Source organism: Boleophthalmus pectinirostris, unplaced genomic scaffold, assembly GCF_026225935.1.
Source record: "Boleophthalmus pectinirostris isolate CB_2022bp ecotype Guang Dong unplaced genomic scaffold, ASM2622593v1 HiC_scaffold_9, whole genome shotgun sequence".
In the NCBI taxonomy this organism is placed as follows: Eukaryota; Metazoa; Chordata; class Actinopteri; order Gobiiformes; family Gobiidae; genus Boleophthalmus; species Boleophthalmus pectinirostris.
Window position 1 is genome coordinate 24,270,669 of NW_026571541.1, and position 15,846 is coordinate 24,286,514.

General features: G+C 39.1%; 1 protein-coding gene across 1 annotated transcript in view; it reads left to right on the forward strand.

Moving 5' to 3' along the window:
- dner (delta/notch-like EGF repeat containing) overlaps positions 1-15,846 on the forward strand; it is an 86,732-nt gene that overhangs the window by 554 nt on the left and 70,332 nt on the right. The gene's annotated exons all lie outside the window — the stretch shown is intronic.

Below are 15,846 nucleotides of genomic sequence, written 5' to 3' on the forward strand. Positions count from 1 at the left end.
AAATGATTTTCAACTGTAAGCCCTGGTCCCAACTATTATAAATGTGTATGAGTACAGCGTTTGTAACAGAGCACATATCAATCTCTATCCCACACAAAGTGGGAACAAATCTGTCATTGTTCCAGCGATACAGTGTCACAGGTTATGACAGAAACAGCAGGTGCTCTAGTGCAGACAGCAGGCTCGCTTCATGTTTTCACACTTAACATTATTCTCTTTTCACTTCACTCTTGTTCATTTGATCAAATAAATGATACTATTATGATTTGTTTCCTTTCTCTTTAGACAAAATGGCTGCTTTGCTGTTTTTCTTTAAGAAGTTGAAGTATGTCTAATAAGAATCTCTTGGTTTATACTTTATCAGCATCTGCACACCCTTGAGTAATACCTGAGAATATTTTACTTTATGATTCAACTGAATTCCATCTCTATACTTACAGACAATGTGAAGCTCATAATGTTTGACTGGTTTTTGTTCTTCTTTGTGAATATATTTGTGTGCTCCTTGCCTCTGCTTTCTACTGGTCACATGTGCTGTCACTGAGACATGGAGATGAATGCTGGGGTTGCTGTGGCAACAGGAGAGGAGAGAAAGAGGAGCAGAGTGTGTTGGTTTGTCAGTGCTGCTCTATCACCTTTCTGACATAACAACTGTGTTTTGTCTTAAAGAAAGTCAGTCATTTTTCTTTTACGTAGCCGGCATTAGTTTGAATAATGTTTGTTTAGAGGGACGCTTTACTCATTTGTTTTGCCTGAAGGCTGACGACTACATCATAAGACTGTGAACCAAACTAAATGGTTTTGCTTTTGCTTATTGTTCCACACATATTATGTTGAATGCCTTTTTCTGGACTGAATCACACTTGCAATGCTAAAGTATTATTTCTTTTTGCAATAAAACATGAGCTCCACCATCACCATCGCCACCACCACAACAAAGTGGTGATAATAAATAATATATATATATATATATATATATATATATATATATATATATATATATATATATATATATATATATATATATATATATATATATATATATATATATAACATTGTATATCTGTGATTCTTTAGGGGTTACAACTGCTCATTTCTGGGCTGTTTTTTCTATTGATTTTGCATAGGTGATGCAGAGGTAGGTAGATAGTCCCATGCTCACTGAATAATACTCTTATTCCCTTATGTTGAAGCCTCAACTCTTTTCACCAAGCTATGTTCAGATAATTTTACATGATTTAACTAAGCCTTAAAGATCTCCACATATGCAATTATAAGAAGAAACATCAAACAAAACTAAATAGTTTGTTATTTGTGGGAACTATGATCAATTTGGAACAGTCACATAATGTCCCTTTTGCTCAATACTTAAATCAGATCTCCTGCTCAGAGCAGCACTCCACTATAATGGCAATACTCTTGAGTCATGCTGAGATACAAACAGCAGGATAACTCTGCTGTGGCGTCATAAAGGAGAGAGGGGACAAGGTGACCGTCTGGGTGAACTTCAGCACGGTGGCCAACAGGTGGCAGCTGTGGCCCCCGGTGTCTCTCTCCACGTGAATATGCAGCCGGGGTCCATTTATCTCTCCACAGCTTCTATGTGAATGTGAGGGAGACAAATGAACCTGCAGGCTGTACAATATGACGTCAAAAGTCTTTTCTAAGAGTCTCCTTGGCTGTGCTGCTCAGGTTAATGTCTTGAAATCAAACATTTGAATTGAAATATTGAAATCAGTTAAGGTTACACAACAACAGCCTTCATTTTTGTGAAGAACTTGTTTCAGAATAATTGAAGTTGCCTGAGAGTGTAAAAAGACTGAGGCCACAGCACAGTAAGAAGTTTTTGGGTTTAACGTCCGGGCTGCTTGGGTCTTTCTGTGCATTGGTTTCTTCTCCGCACCTAACCCTAACTTCCCCAATCACCCCAAAACATGCACAATAAGTAAAATTATCCAGCCAAGGTAGTCCTGACCAAGCCTAGCTCATGATCTGGAGATCCCCGCAGGAGGGTAAAATTCAGGAGGCAAATTCCAAGCCTGGCTGAGTTCCCACTGTAGGAAGTATTATAACCTACAGTAGCGTAGGGCGGATAATAAGGACTGAGCTGGCACTGTCCTCGTCACAGCAGCGCAATATCCCAAACAAGCAAAATTATGAAATCAATAATTGTCCAAGAACAGCACTGTGAGGAACTACTGAGAAGTTAACTGTCCCCTTTATCCATTTTTTCTGCTTGGGTTTAAAGCTACTATCACATTGTTGTTGCCTCTAAGCAGTTTTTGTAATGGCATTTTCACAGATTTTTATGATTTTCTAATTTTGACTTTATTTAGTGGGATTATAACTACTGTAAATATAAATTACACCAAGTTTTACACCAACCAAGAAACAATTTTAAAAGAAAAGTTGAAAATTATGTTGAAAATGACTCTAGGGACACACTAGGGAGAATTGTGCCCAAAGGTTCAACAAAATAAAGGTGTTTTCTCTGTATTTGTCAGATAAGAATTTCTGTGCACATTGGATAGTTTTTTTTTTCCCTTTGTTATAGAATTTCCTAGTTTGATGTAACACAATTTCTAACTGGGAAGTAAAATCTTAAACCTAAAAAATGTCCAAACTGGGATTAGCGTGAATGTTAATATAAAAATCTTAAATATAATGATATTGTAATGTGTTTTAGTAAAATGAGTCGTGGAAGCTGTCATAGGCTCTTCAACCTTTATATTTTGTTAAGTAGCCAAACAAGCAAAGAAATGCAGTGTTGAAAAATGGCACCATGAGGAACTATTGATTCTCCCTCACACTTGTTGCTATACTCAGTATTGATGATCCTAGTGGCTGGGTTTAACGGGGAGTCTGAATTTTTGCTTGTGCGAAAGTATAGATTTAAAGGCGCATACTTTTTCAGACACGCATTGCGTTTCTTTATGATTCATAGCTATCCAATCATGTGTCTTGCAAAATGTCTTCTTTGTGTAGTTTGTTTTGTTAAAAGTTTACACTTACATGTTTACGGAGCATTTAATCACTTTTCAGCACAGATATTAAGCAACATGATGCTACGAACAGATGCTGAGATGATTTAAATGAGTCCAACAAAAGTGTATGGATTACTACTCGAAAAACATGAGACGATATTATAGAAAAAAGAAAAAACACCAAGATGAGCTGTATGATTCACAGAGGTGGGACCAAGTCATTGTTTTGCAAGTCTCAAATAAGTCTCAAATCTTTCACCTCAAGTCCGAGTCAAGTCCCAAGTCAAATACAGGCAAGTCCAAGTTGAGTCTCAAGTGACTGGCCCTCAAGACCAAGTCAAGTCTAAGTCGTCTGCTTGAGCTTCAAGTCATTTCAAGTCATTAAACCAAAATACCAAATATAGCTTAGATTTTAGCAATTTATATGACTATTAAGCTAAATTGTACTTTTCCTTTTTAAACATCTTGACAAGATCTTAGGGTGAATCATTATGGTCAGAATAGAAAGAATTAAGATTTAAGTGCTTAATAACAGTTATTTTGTCTGCACTGAAATGGAAGGATCATGTTCATGATGTATCATCATGTAGTTTCCTCTGTTGCACTATATTCTACTGTATATTACTGTAGTACATTTGAGGATACGACATCACAGTACTTCAGTTACATCTAAAGTAACAAACAGAAGTGGGAGCAAAATGTTCCAGTTTGTTCCTGTAAAATTAAGCACCACATTTATCAACTGTAAAGAGAAAAGCATTTTCTAAAAACATACATTTTTTAGAAGGAGCATCAAGTCTTCTCAAGTCACAGGCCTCAAGTCCGAGTCAAGTCCCAAATCATAGACCTTCAAGCCCAAGTTAAGTCCTAAATCTAAGTAAATTTTATCAAATCAAGTCTCCAGTTCTAAAAATAGTGACTCAACTCTGAATTTGGTCCAAGTCACGACTTGCAAGTCCCCACCTCTGATGATTCCTATTACCAAATATTCTTCATGAAAACTGAGCCAAGCCTAAATTAAGACCTGGTAAATAATCTAACTAACTTTTCATTTTTTCCCCCCTGTTGTTTTATTGATAGTCTGGAAGTGTGCATCATTGTTAGTTTTATCATCCCAGCAAAATGCAACTCTCGTCTCTGAATGATAAGAATGTTCGGAACGCACTGAGGAGTAACTTTGAACCACTGAAAACCATTTAAAATTAAATAGTTTTACAGAAAAAATCAGGTACAGGATCTTTAATTCATCACAAACTTGTGCCACATTCCACAAAGCATAAACGTGGCTTAAGTCGGCACCATTGCGCACACACACCTGCAGACTTCATTGCATTTTTCCAATTATCCGCACGCTAATCCTGCTTGGCGACTCCCCTTTGCTTCTTTACAGTGTAGTTCCTCATACACCCCCGCTTGTTCTTACCTGGGTTTAATACAAAGGCACAGTTTTGTAGCCCCCAAGCTGTTTTGGCCCTGGCATTTTCCGGGAGTTATTAGCTGCTCAGCCTGTAGCTTATTTATTATTGAAAGGGATGTAGTGATGGATTTGGTAACTTGCTGTAGTACACATTAGGGCAGCAGCAGAGCTAAACAGACATCGGTCACTGGGAAAGGGGATTCTGGGGGCTGTTAGTGTGTCGTATTATGCAGGCAGAAATAGAATAGTAGTGAGTAGTACGCCGTAGATTGTATTATTATGTGTGCAGTTGTTATTAGTTTGGCGATAGTCTTGCTTTGTAAATCTGTAAATCTATAATAAGAAAAATTCTGCTTGTGTTCTGAGCAAGGTAATTGTTCCCAAATGAGTCAAGACCTAAACGTGGGCTGTGATGAGGTTCAGTGTTGTTTCTGTGTTCTGTCAAGCAGTCAACATGTATTTGTATGGGAGACAGTTGTCACGTAGAAACAGAGGGAGCACCCAAAATGCAGGACAGCTATAAAGTTATTTAATAACAGAGAAAGATCCAAAAATCCATAAATCCAAAAATTTAAACTAAATTGCCATGACAAGACAAGGCATAGACAATGAAAATGGACCAACAAAGGGCAGAGGAGAACACAGGGAATAACCCTGCATTCGATTATCCTTCCTAGTCAGTTTTCCAAGGAAGTTGCCTAGTGACATGCGCAACATGCGCTTTTTCCTGGGACGGCACAACTCAGAACTTTAGAAAAATTAGACAGAGCATGGATTCCGAGTCAGAATCCAAGATGGCTACGCCCACTGTGAAGTGTAAATATGAACTGTTTTCATTGTGTTTGGACACTTTGATGCTTTAAATGACAATTTCAGTCACTTGCATTACTGCAGTACCTTACTGCATCTGTATCACTGCCTGTGGGTTTGGTAGTCTGTGTTCTGGTGAGGCTACACGCTCTTCTCCAAGTCCGACATGCGAAACATAAGAATAAGTTCCATGCTCAGATGTGACGCCAAATCTGAGGTCCAAGTGGGAGTCGAACGCAGGGTTAATACACATACGTTAGGGTGGGGCAAACAATCAACAGACAGGAAGTAAAACTCAAAACTAGAAGCAGACAGGATTAATGTGAACAATAAAACACCAAGAGCACACAACACTAAAGGAATAAGATACACCAAAATAAGCAAAAACAACCACTTTAAAACATGAACCATGACAACAGTAGATCCACTGACCCACAGGTTGGAGGTGTGATTCCAGTTCCCACCGATGAATGCTGTTGTTGTGTTCTTGGGCAAGACACTTAACCCACCTCATCCTGAATGTGTGTGTGCGTGAATGGGTGAGTGGGACCTTGATGTAGAGCACTTTGAGTGCCTTGAAGTTAGATAAAAATGTGGCCATTTACCATTTTGTATTGTATCTTTACAACAGCCAGAAGGTGGACAAAGTGCTTCACAGGACAGTAAAAACACAAAATACACAAACACAACAGAACTAAATTACTAGACACTGAAAAACTGTCTAAATAAATAAGTCTTAAGCTGAGATTTGAAGGAATACAGTTCTGTTACAGCTCACAGCTCTGGAGGTAGAAAGCTGCAAAGCCTGTGGCCCCCACTTTTTGTATGTGGACCTGGGGACCATGAGAGATGAGTGCAGGGCCGGGAGCTGAACAGTCAGGAGGTCTGACAGTTGGTGGGGGTAAACACTGAGTAGGAGCTTAAAATCAACTCTGAATCAGACTTTTGGAGAGACAGGACAGCGGTGATGTAAGTGTGTTTGGGAGCATTGGAGAGGAGGTGAGCAGTAGCGTTCTGTACCTGCCGGAGTCTCTGGAGGAGGGATTGATTTGGTCCGATGTAAGGGCATTGTAGTAGTCAAGCTTGCAACTTATAAAGGCATGAACAGCCCTTTCAAGGTTGGCCCGAGATAGAAATGCCTTCAGGAGTGTGAGCTGGAAAATACTTGCCTTGACTACTGCTTGTCAAACTTAAGGGTGTTTTCTGTGTTTATCTGATTTGAGGAATAAATGCGGCATAAGTAATTTATTTGATTTAAAACACTGTGTCTCAAATCTAAAATAATAAGGCAAGAAATCTGCTACAGTTGCATAAACTCTAACCACTCCACAACCTGCTTGGAGAAAGGTGAAATCTAAAATGGAGCTGATTAACATCGCACTCGCTGTTTTAATAAGCTTCCTCCAACATCGTGCCAAGATGTGATGGACAAAGATGGCCGGCTTAAAAGACTTCACCTTTTCAGCAGCTGTCTGCATTAACAATTCATAGACAATACTTTCACTTGAGAACAAAGGAGACAAGTGCTGGAGAGGCAGGCAAAGTGACAGAGTTTGCTCCTAGTGGCTGTGAGAATTAGCAGGTATGTATAGAGATGCTGTCACAGTAAAGGCTTCATCAGGAGCCTGCAGAGGAGTTGGCAAACACTCGCTAATCCTGCTAATTGCTCAGGTGCAGACAGAGAGCACATTGGGGTTTGGGGAAAAAGAGAAGCTAACTGGAAAGAAATATGCAATTACAGCAGAGAGATTTGAAGTCATGAGTTAGACAATATTGTTTAAGGATTATAGCAAATTCCAAAATGTGTCAAGAATCAACTCAACCATGTGTACAGCGAAAAGTTGGCTACAATTTGTTGCATTTTACCAGTTGTGGATGAAGTATATTCAGTTTTGTCACTTTAGTAAACGTACAGATACAGGGGCAAAAAATTACCTTATTTCTGGGCTATTAGGTGCGCTCTTAAGCCTCCAACCCCATCAAAAAACGACTGCACGCCCCGCAATCCAGAGCCCCCTATAGACGAATCGACTCAGGTGTCCCAGCACGACTTCAGTAAACTACAAAGATGCACCATCCGCAGCGCACGCAAACACGCACGGAGCAGACAGCGACCGCGTAGCCACACTCATCACTCCACGTGGATCGGAGGAACAAACCGAAAAAGCGAGTGCAATGTGTCACTTCTAGCTACAACTGAACAACTGAGTCACTGCGAACACGCCAACAATCCAGTGGTCCCAGACAGCACCCTCCCTACACGCCACAACTGAACAAAGCCGAAAGTCACCGTGAACGCGCCAAACAAAGTCCCACTGACCCATATCTAACTGTTGTCTAGTGCGGAAAATACTGTACTCAAGTATCATATATAAAAATCTACTTAAGTAACAGCATTGAAGTACCCATTTAAACATAAACATTCACAGTAAAAACAAAAGTATTTCACATAGATTATGAGAACTGTTAAAATGTTAAATGTAGTGATATGTAGTGATTTTTTTTCTCAACAGTAACAATTTCTTAACTGTGTAATGTATATATTTTTGTTTGCTCAAAGGCAGGACTTGAATTCAAAACCCTTTTGCCAGGATGTTACCATGAATGTCCAAAAACAACCACAGTTAAAAAATGTAGTGGGGTAGAAAGTACAGATACCTGCTCTAAAATGTAATGAACCAAATGTAAAAAAAAATATCCACTGTAAAATTCACTTAAGTAAAGTACAGATACCAAAAAATTTACATACTGTTAGTAGAATAATGTTACTTTTGTACTTTGATACTTTTCACCACTGCGTTTTACCCACTCTTGTATTCACACTGGCAGGATCTTCAGGCTACATGTTGAATCAGGATATTGCTATTTCAAATTGATGTGAAGAAACAGAAAGAGTTTTATATTGTTTACAAAGTTGCATCGAAAACAAAGGAACAAATCATTTCTGGTTCTCTAGATAGATGAGTGCATTTCTTTTCATACACAAGCAGTCAAAAGTTTGGACACACCATCTCAGTCAATGTTCTTTTTCCCCATTATTTTTACTACTTTTCTACATTTTAAATACATACAGAAGACATCGACATCGACATCGATATATGAAGTAAGATATATGGAATTATGTAGGAAAGGTGCCAAAAATGCTAAAGGACTGCTAAATAATTGTTGTCTATTTTATATTCAAATCCTCAAAGCTTCAAAGCTCCACCTTTTGCTTTGTCGAGAAATTTTTTGTACTGGTATTTAACATTTTTTTTACTGCATACTTCCATTGGTTTGGCATCTTGTTTGTATCTAAAATGTAAAATGTAAAAAGTAAAGATAATGTAACGTCCCTTAAGGGCTTGAACGTATTATGGATCACCAGAGAAATATAGACAGCAGAGTTTAGTTTTCAATCCAAAAGACGTTTCTGTATAAATGGGGAATCGACATGTCCAGGGGTGAGGGAGTTGGTTAAAAAGTTTGTTAAAAAGGTTGTTAAGGGCTTGTTCAGAGGTCCGGGCATTTGGTTGGGCTGTGGCGGGTAATCGACAGCCAGTGTGGCGTTATTGGCCCCAGCCTGCCCCAGTTTTGCCCACGGAGCAGTCGACAAGTCTTAAAACTGCCCGGGGATCTCGTCTGGACAGAGAGACAACAGGGTGTGAGAGAGAGTAACAGACATTCACTTAAAACAACAAAGTGCAATCCAATCAACATTCAATCTAACATTATCATCCCCTTAACATTTACAATGAGTCCCATAAGTGCAATATAGTGAACTGGTTCCTATTGACCTGGACAGAGAAACAACAGGGCGTGAGGGAGAGTGAGGGAGAAGGTTCACAGGGTTTTTAAACAATAAGCACCGCCCCTTTCGATCTGCCAGTTACATGGTCAGTGGCGCACGTCAAACAGGAAAAAAATTACACAAAGAGAAAAACCACACCTATTTAAATTGGCAGAGGAATGACACTTTGTTATCCCTGTTACGATAAAGAAAAAAAAAACACATTAAAAGGTAGTTTATGTTTAAACAACACCAGGCTGGACACACCCTCTCATTCAATGTCAAAAAGAAGTAATCAAATGATTAAAAAATCGCTACTAATCAGTACTAAACCTAATATCAAAAACTAGAATTGTTATTAAGCATCAAACCCTTTCCTTTGTATCAGAATCGAGATCGAAATTTTAGTATTGTGACAACACTAATCTCGATCCTACAATTAGAGTTAAGTTATTTGAGCACACAATAACATCCCAGACAATGTTCTGCTCTATCTTCCCCCCAAAAATCACCCAGTATGCATCACTCTTCCACACACTCACATTGTATAAAACGTGCTGCACATACTTTAATACGACTCCTTTTGGGCTCCTATCTCTTGTACTCCAGTATCTGATGAAATGTATTGCTTGGAATAACTGTAGGCAAACTAAACCATCCAGATCTTTCTCGTTCTAATTGCAGCCGGTTGACTCTGTGTGTGTGTGTGTGTGTGTGTGTGTGTGTGTGTGTGCATGTGTGTGTGAGCATCCAATTAGACGTATCTCCGCAGTGTGGCCAGGGCTGGGATGGGGCTGGCTTGTTAGCTGCAGATGCGGGTGGTGTCTGTTTTTTTCAGTGTAGATTTATCTGTACATCAATGGATCGTGCTACATTGGGATTTATTGTACGGCTTTTATTGCTCTATTTACCAAAGTAGTCGACTTGAACATCCACTGGCGTTTGTTCACAACATCATCCATCAGGACAGTTTTGAGGTTTGAGACAGCTCCAGGCAGTGAGTGATGTGGGACATCCAACATTAAAGAAGACCTCCATGGATCATTATGTTGTAATTTGCACATTTAAAATCACGATATTCATCTAAAATTACTTTAACGTTAGAAAACTGCGGTGTCAAGTGGGAGCTGATGTCGCGCTAAATGTCATTACAACAAAGAGCCGTGTAGCTGTCAGCCCCTCCTATGGATAGCTGCACATCATGTTAGTGAACAGCAGATTTTTTTTTTCATTTCAACCAAAATGACTTGCTGATGAATCCTGCATGTTAGCCAGGCTGGTGCCACCTAGTGCCTCCGCTCAATTTCATTTCTCTAGGTCAGGAATTGGAATACACTAAACAGTTTGCAAAAATCCCGGAAGTGCGAGTTCGGGCACCAACCAATCAGCGAAGAGCTTTATATTCAGTGTTGGTTATGATTCCCGAGATTGAAGATTTAAAGCTGTAACAAAGAGAATGTTATCAAGGGGAAAGGCGTTATTGCCCTTCTTCCTACGGAATTTGGGAAAAGTTTAACCCCAGTTAACCCCGTTAGCAACGCATTACATATGTCATGACGAAATAACAGCGATTGGTTAAATACAAAAAAATACCCGCCTACTGTCAAGTGAACAAATTCTAATGTTGCGAGGTCAGACGATTTCTATGAAGTGAAACTGGCTGATGAATCATCGTGTATCATCGATAAAGAAAATAAAATTGAAGAAAGAAGTAATTAAAGAGCAGTAAATGGGGTTGATCAAGCACAGCTCTAGTAAGAATGCTTTTTTTCCCCAGCAATAAAAAAACAAACAAACAAACAAAAAAAAAACAACAACTTGTAATTCAATAAATACCATAACAACCCAGGCAACACATCTCCATGGACACAAGAAAAGTTACACGACACACCTTTAAGTATTAAATTATTAAAAATACTCCCACAGGTTATACTTACTGTAACTGAAAATGAATTGAGCTGAAGTTATTTAAAATATGAGGTGGTTTTAATTTTTAAAATACGAGGAAATCATTTTCTACAACTCATGCGTCTAACTGCATGTTTTCTCTCCATTTAAACGCTCATTGATTTGCATTGGACCCTTTGAAACCCACTTAGATATTTCTCTTCTTATGCAACACCAAAAGATCTTGAGTGGGCTACAGATCCTATTCAAACCACATCCTCAGATGTCAGGATACAGACTGAACACTGAGCAGTGACTTTGCATATCACACATCTGCCGGTCCTTTCATTAGTCGGTACATTTGTGTTATAAATAGGAGAGTGGACAGTACCGCCTTTAATGTGTAAGTAAAATGTTTATCTGAGTGGTTTGAATAGCAAGAACACAACAAAAGAGCTCAAACTGCTCATACACTGTTGATATTTTTAGAGTCATTGTATAGCACTGATTATTTAGCAAAATGAATAAATAACAAACAAAATAAAAAATGTATATATATGTTAGGAATGTAACAATATCCAAATCTCTCTGTACAATATTTACACGATTTGCATCTCACAGTACAATATTTATTGCGATATTTTGTGGAGGCTAACAAAACTGCGAATACACTACTTTTTCTTCTTAAAATGCTTTGACAAGACTTAACCCAGAAAACAAAGATTTAAAAGTGCTTAGAACTGTTATTTCTTCATGTAATCTGCACTGAAATGGAACAAAGGGTCATGGTCTATGTAGTTCTGTCAGTTAAAAAAAAAAGAAAAAAGATATTACTACACCATAACTCTTAATTTAAGCGAAGAGACTTCTAATTCGATATATTGTGATGGTCCACGATATCACTGTGAGACCTTTAACGATATGATATCACAATATTTTGGTTGTTGTTACAGCCCATCGCTGTGTGCTGTGTGTGTGTGTGTGTGTGTGTGTGTGTGTGTGTTTGTGTGTGCGTCTGTGTGTGTGTGCGTCTGTGTGTGTGTGCGTCTGTGTGTGTGTCTGTGTGTGTGTCTGTGTGTGTGTGTGTATGCTGAACTGAAGCTAATTCTGCTTAAAGGCACTCTACTTGATCTTCATGGCCTTTAAAAAGTGAAAAAAGAACTAGTACTTTTTAAACTGTTTGCAGTGACCCAAACTTATTCCTCACTGTCGGACTTTCTTGCAAAACAAATTTTACTTTATTAGGTTCTATGAAAAAGATGGATACGGCCCATTAAATACAATTCAGTGTATTTCTTTGGTCTGCCCAAACAAAATGTCAACCTTTATGTTTTAGTTTTAAAGGGCCCTTATCAGGCTATTTTCTGATCTATATTATGATTTTGTTTCCTCATCAGAAACTTACCTGCACACATATTTAGACTGAGTTCTTCTTTCAAACTGAAAACACTTTGTTCTACTTTAATGTCATGTGAAGGTTAAAGTACACTTTATTGTCCCCGTAGGGAAATTGTCCTTTACATTTGACTCATCCTTCAAGACCACTGGGGCATCTCCTCGGGAGCAGAGGGCACACATTCTGCGCCCAGGGACCCATCTCCATGATTTTATTGCTAGGAGGACTGAATTGCATTGTATTGATTGGAGGGTTGATGGGGAAAACCGGTAGCCTGATTCATCAGCTGGTTCCACTTTGTGGAAACCGTCTGACCTCGCAGCATTAGGATTTGTTTGCTTGACAGTAGGAGGGTACTTTTTTAAATTTAACCAATCGCTGCTGTTTAGTCGTGACGTATGTAATGCGCCAAATCACATAGGAAGAAGGGCAATAACGTCTTTCCCTTTGATAAAATTCACCAAACATTCTCTTTGTTCCAGCTTTAAATCCTTGATCCCGGGAATCGTTGCCAACACAGAATGCATGGCTTTGTCTACATCCATCTTGACCGCTTTGTTTACTGTTGTGCTTGTACCACAAAAGGGACCCAGTCATGGCTTCACAGCTCTTCATTGATTGGCCGGTGCGCGGTCTACAACTTCCAAGGTTCTTCCAAAACCATCAAGTGTATTCCAATTCCTGACCTAGTCGCTGGAGAGAAATGAAATTGAGCGGAAGCACTAGGTGATGCCAGCCTGGCTCGGAAACCGGAGTGTGTGGAGGAAATCCACCCAGACACGAAGATGCTTCACTATGTTTTTAAACTCCATACATCTTCACTAGAATCATTTCAGCTCTGGAATTGTCAATAACTAAATAATGACTAAGACTCTGGAGATGTAGACAGACTAATAATAACAGATTACTCAACATATTTGAATGAAACAAAACCCGACTCGAGGTACTTTTGTTAAGCTAATAACATTATATCATGGCTTAAAACTCACAAGAATCCATTTTGTGTAATATAGGACCTTTAAGTGTCTGGGTGGTTTCTCTTGTTGCTGTTGTTCCTTCCATCTTCTTCTCCTCTATTTTCTTCATTGTAGCATTTACATGAAACCCATCATCTTCGACCACACACATCTAAACACTGACTTTCCCTCTGCCATGCCCTCAGTTGTCCTTAAACCCATCTTGCGCTGCTCCCTGTTGGCCTTGTTGCTTTATATACTTGTCCCTAATGGATGGGTGAGTTGTGACATGCAAAAACGGCCGGATCTCCAGGCCTATAATAGCATCCTGCAGCCACTCTGTCATTGCTCCTCCACTTGTAATGATTAGTCTTGCTGGCATTGCTGTCACTATAATGAGTGTGAGTGCATACTGTAACAGCTGTTTGTGGGTATACACATTTTAGACAGTGTGGGTGAGGAATAATACAGTGTGGGATGTTTTAATAATGTGCCGAGGCCAGAGACATTGTTGGTGAACATATATTTAGGAGCATGGGTGGGTGTGTGTGCTGATGCATACAAGGAGGCGGTTTTCACGGTTGTTGCCGGTAAGGTAAATGAGGCCAGTGCCAGGAGAGGTTACGTGGGTAAATTGGAAGGTTGCTGTTCAATCCAGTGCTGCAAGTTCTGTTGTTGAGCAAAACATTTGAAGACATTTAGTTGGTTGCAACAGGAGAAGCACAAATTGGAGTAGAATAAAATATAACAGTAGCGCTGCAGCAATGAATCTGAATAAGCAGAATGTTAAAAAAGGAATGAACAATGTGGATATCATGCTGTATTTGTAAATATTTACAAGCTTTCAGTCATCATATTTCATCCTTGTTGGTGTATTTAGTTTTCATATTTACATTTCAATGCAATGTAATAATCATTTAATTAGTATTAACAGTGGTATTAATAATATATACTGATCAAAACCAAACTACTACTATAATGATCGTTAGTTGCAGCCCAAGTATTAGAAAGTTTAACCATTGAAATTCAGGTTACAAAGTACCTTAACAGTAACTGCTTTAACTTTCGTACTTGTGGACCACTTATTGAACATAATTGGCTGTTAAAGATTTTATTCCTGGTAAGTTGGGGCCTCCAGGTGATGCCACAGGGATGGGGCAGCAAACGTATGGAAATCAGTGAAAATAGAGAATACATATTTTGAATACAAATTTTGAGTAACTGTATTCAGGTCCAGTTACTTTTTCATTTGGTGTTATTCAGAATACAGTTACTGTTCTAAAATCAGAGGGATACATGGCAGTACATAATCTAGACCTAATCAAGACCAAGACCTTTGAGGGTCGAGACCGAGACAAGACCAAGACTTTTAAAGGCTGAGACCAAGGCAAGACCACAGCTCATCGAGACCAAATTGAGACCATCTTTGTAATTTTTGATATTTATTTTATTTGTATTTCACAGTTATTTTGGCACATGTACATCAAACGAGTGCACGAGCTGCAGTGAGACACCCCACATGCTCCCACACACTGGTGCAGGTTTACTGCCCACAGCAGAGGCCGTAATGAAATATAATCGCACTCGTTGTGTGTGAGATCCTCAAGTCTGTGACAAGACTGAGACTGTGACCAAGCACCTTCAAGACCAAGACAAGACTGAATCGAAATGCACTTGAGTCTGAGATTGTAAAAAAAAACAGTCTCAAGGCTGGTCTCGAGTTGTTACAAAATACATTTTAATGCAGGTATTCAGTATTCTGTAACAGTCTGGCTCTCTCAAAGGTTAGAGTGGGATTTAAACGTGAAAAGTCTAAGGAGAGATTTTTGAAGTTATGACACAAGATGAATTATTGGTGCTTTGTGTCTAGTTTGTAAATGTTACTGTTTTTACTGAATTATTGTTCTATGTGGTCTTACTTTTGTTCTTCAGTATTCTGTCACAAAATACATTTTCAAAGTATTCTTCCCATCAGTGGATATGACAGTTTCTATAACAGTGTTGCACCTCCATGTCAAACTTTAAATCCTAAATTACTCCAAATCTCATCATCTGTAGTTGGCCAAAAGCAGAAGTCAGTCTCTCTGTCTCACTCCCGTCTGCTACTCTGACGCACAAAACCTGTCACTTTAGTTTTTACCCACAATACAACACTTAATGAGTCCAACCAGCAGACGCGCCAGGACAATGTCGAAATTCGTCTCTATCTGCGCACCCACTTTCTTTCTCATCTCCTCCTCCTCCTCTGCTCCACATCCCAATAAATGGCAGCCTAATCCGCCCCAAATCCCCCCAGGAGCAGTGGAGCACCTCGGGCGGAGCGAGGGGAGAGGTGCAGTCACAGCCCCGGGCCCCACACTCAGATTAGAAGTATTAACCGTCTGCACAAAGATGGGGAGGAGAGGACAATTTGGCTCTCTCAAAGGTTAGAGTGGGATTTAAAGTACCTTTGACAGGTTGGACTACTCATTTTACTAAAACACAATTAAGATCGTTACATTAAAGATTTCTGCAAAACTAATTCACATGCATTTTCCCAATTTGGTCATTTTTGGGGGGGAATTACCTACGAAAACTCCCCAAACATAACTAGAAATTACAATTACAATTACAATACAAATACAAGA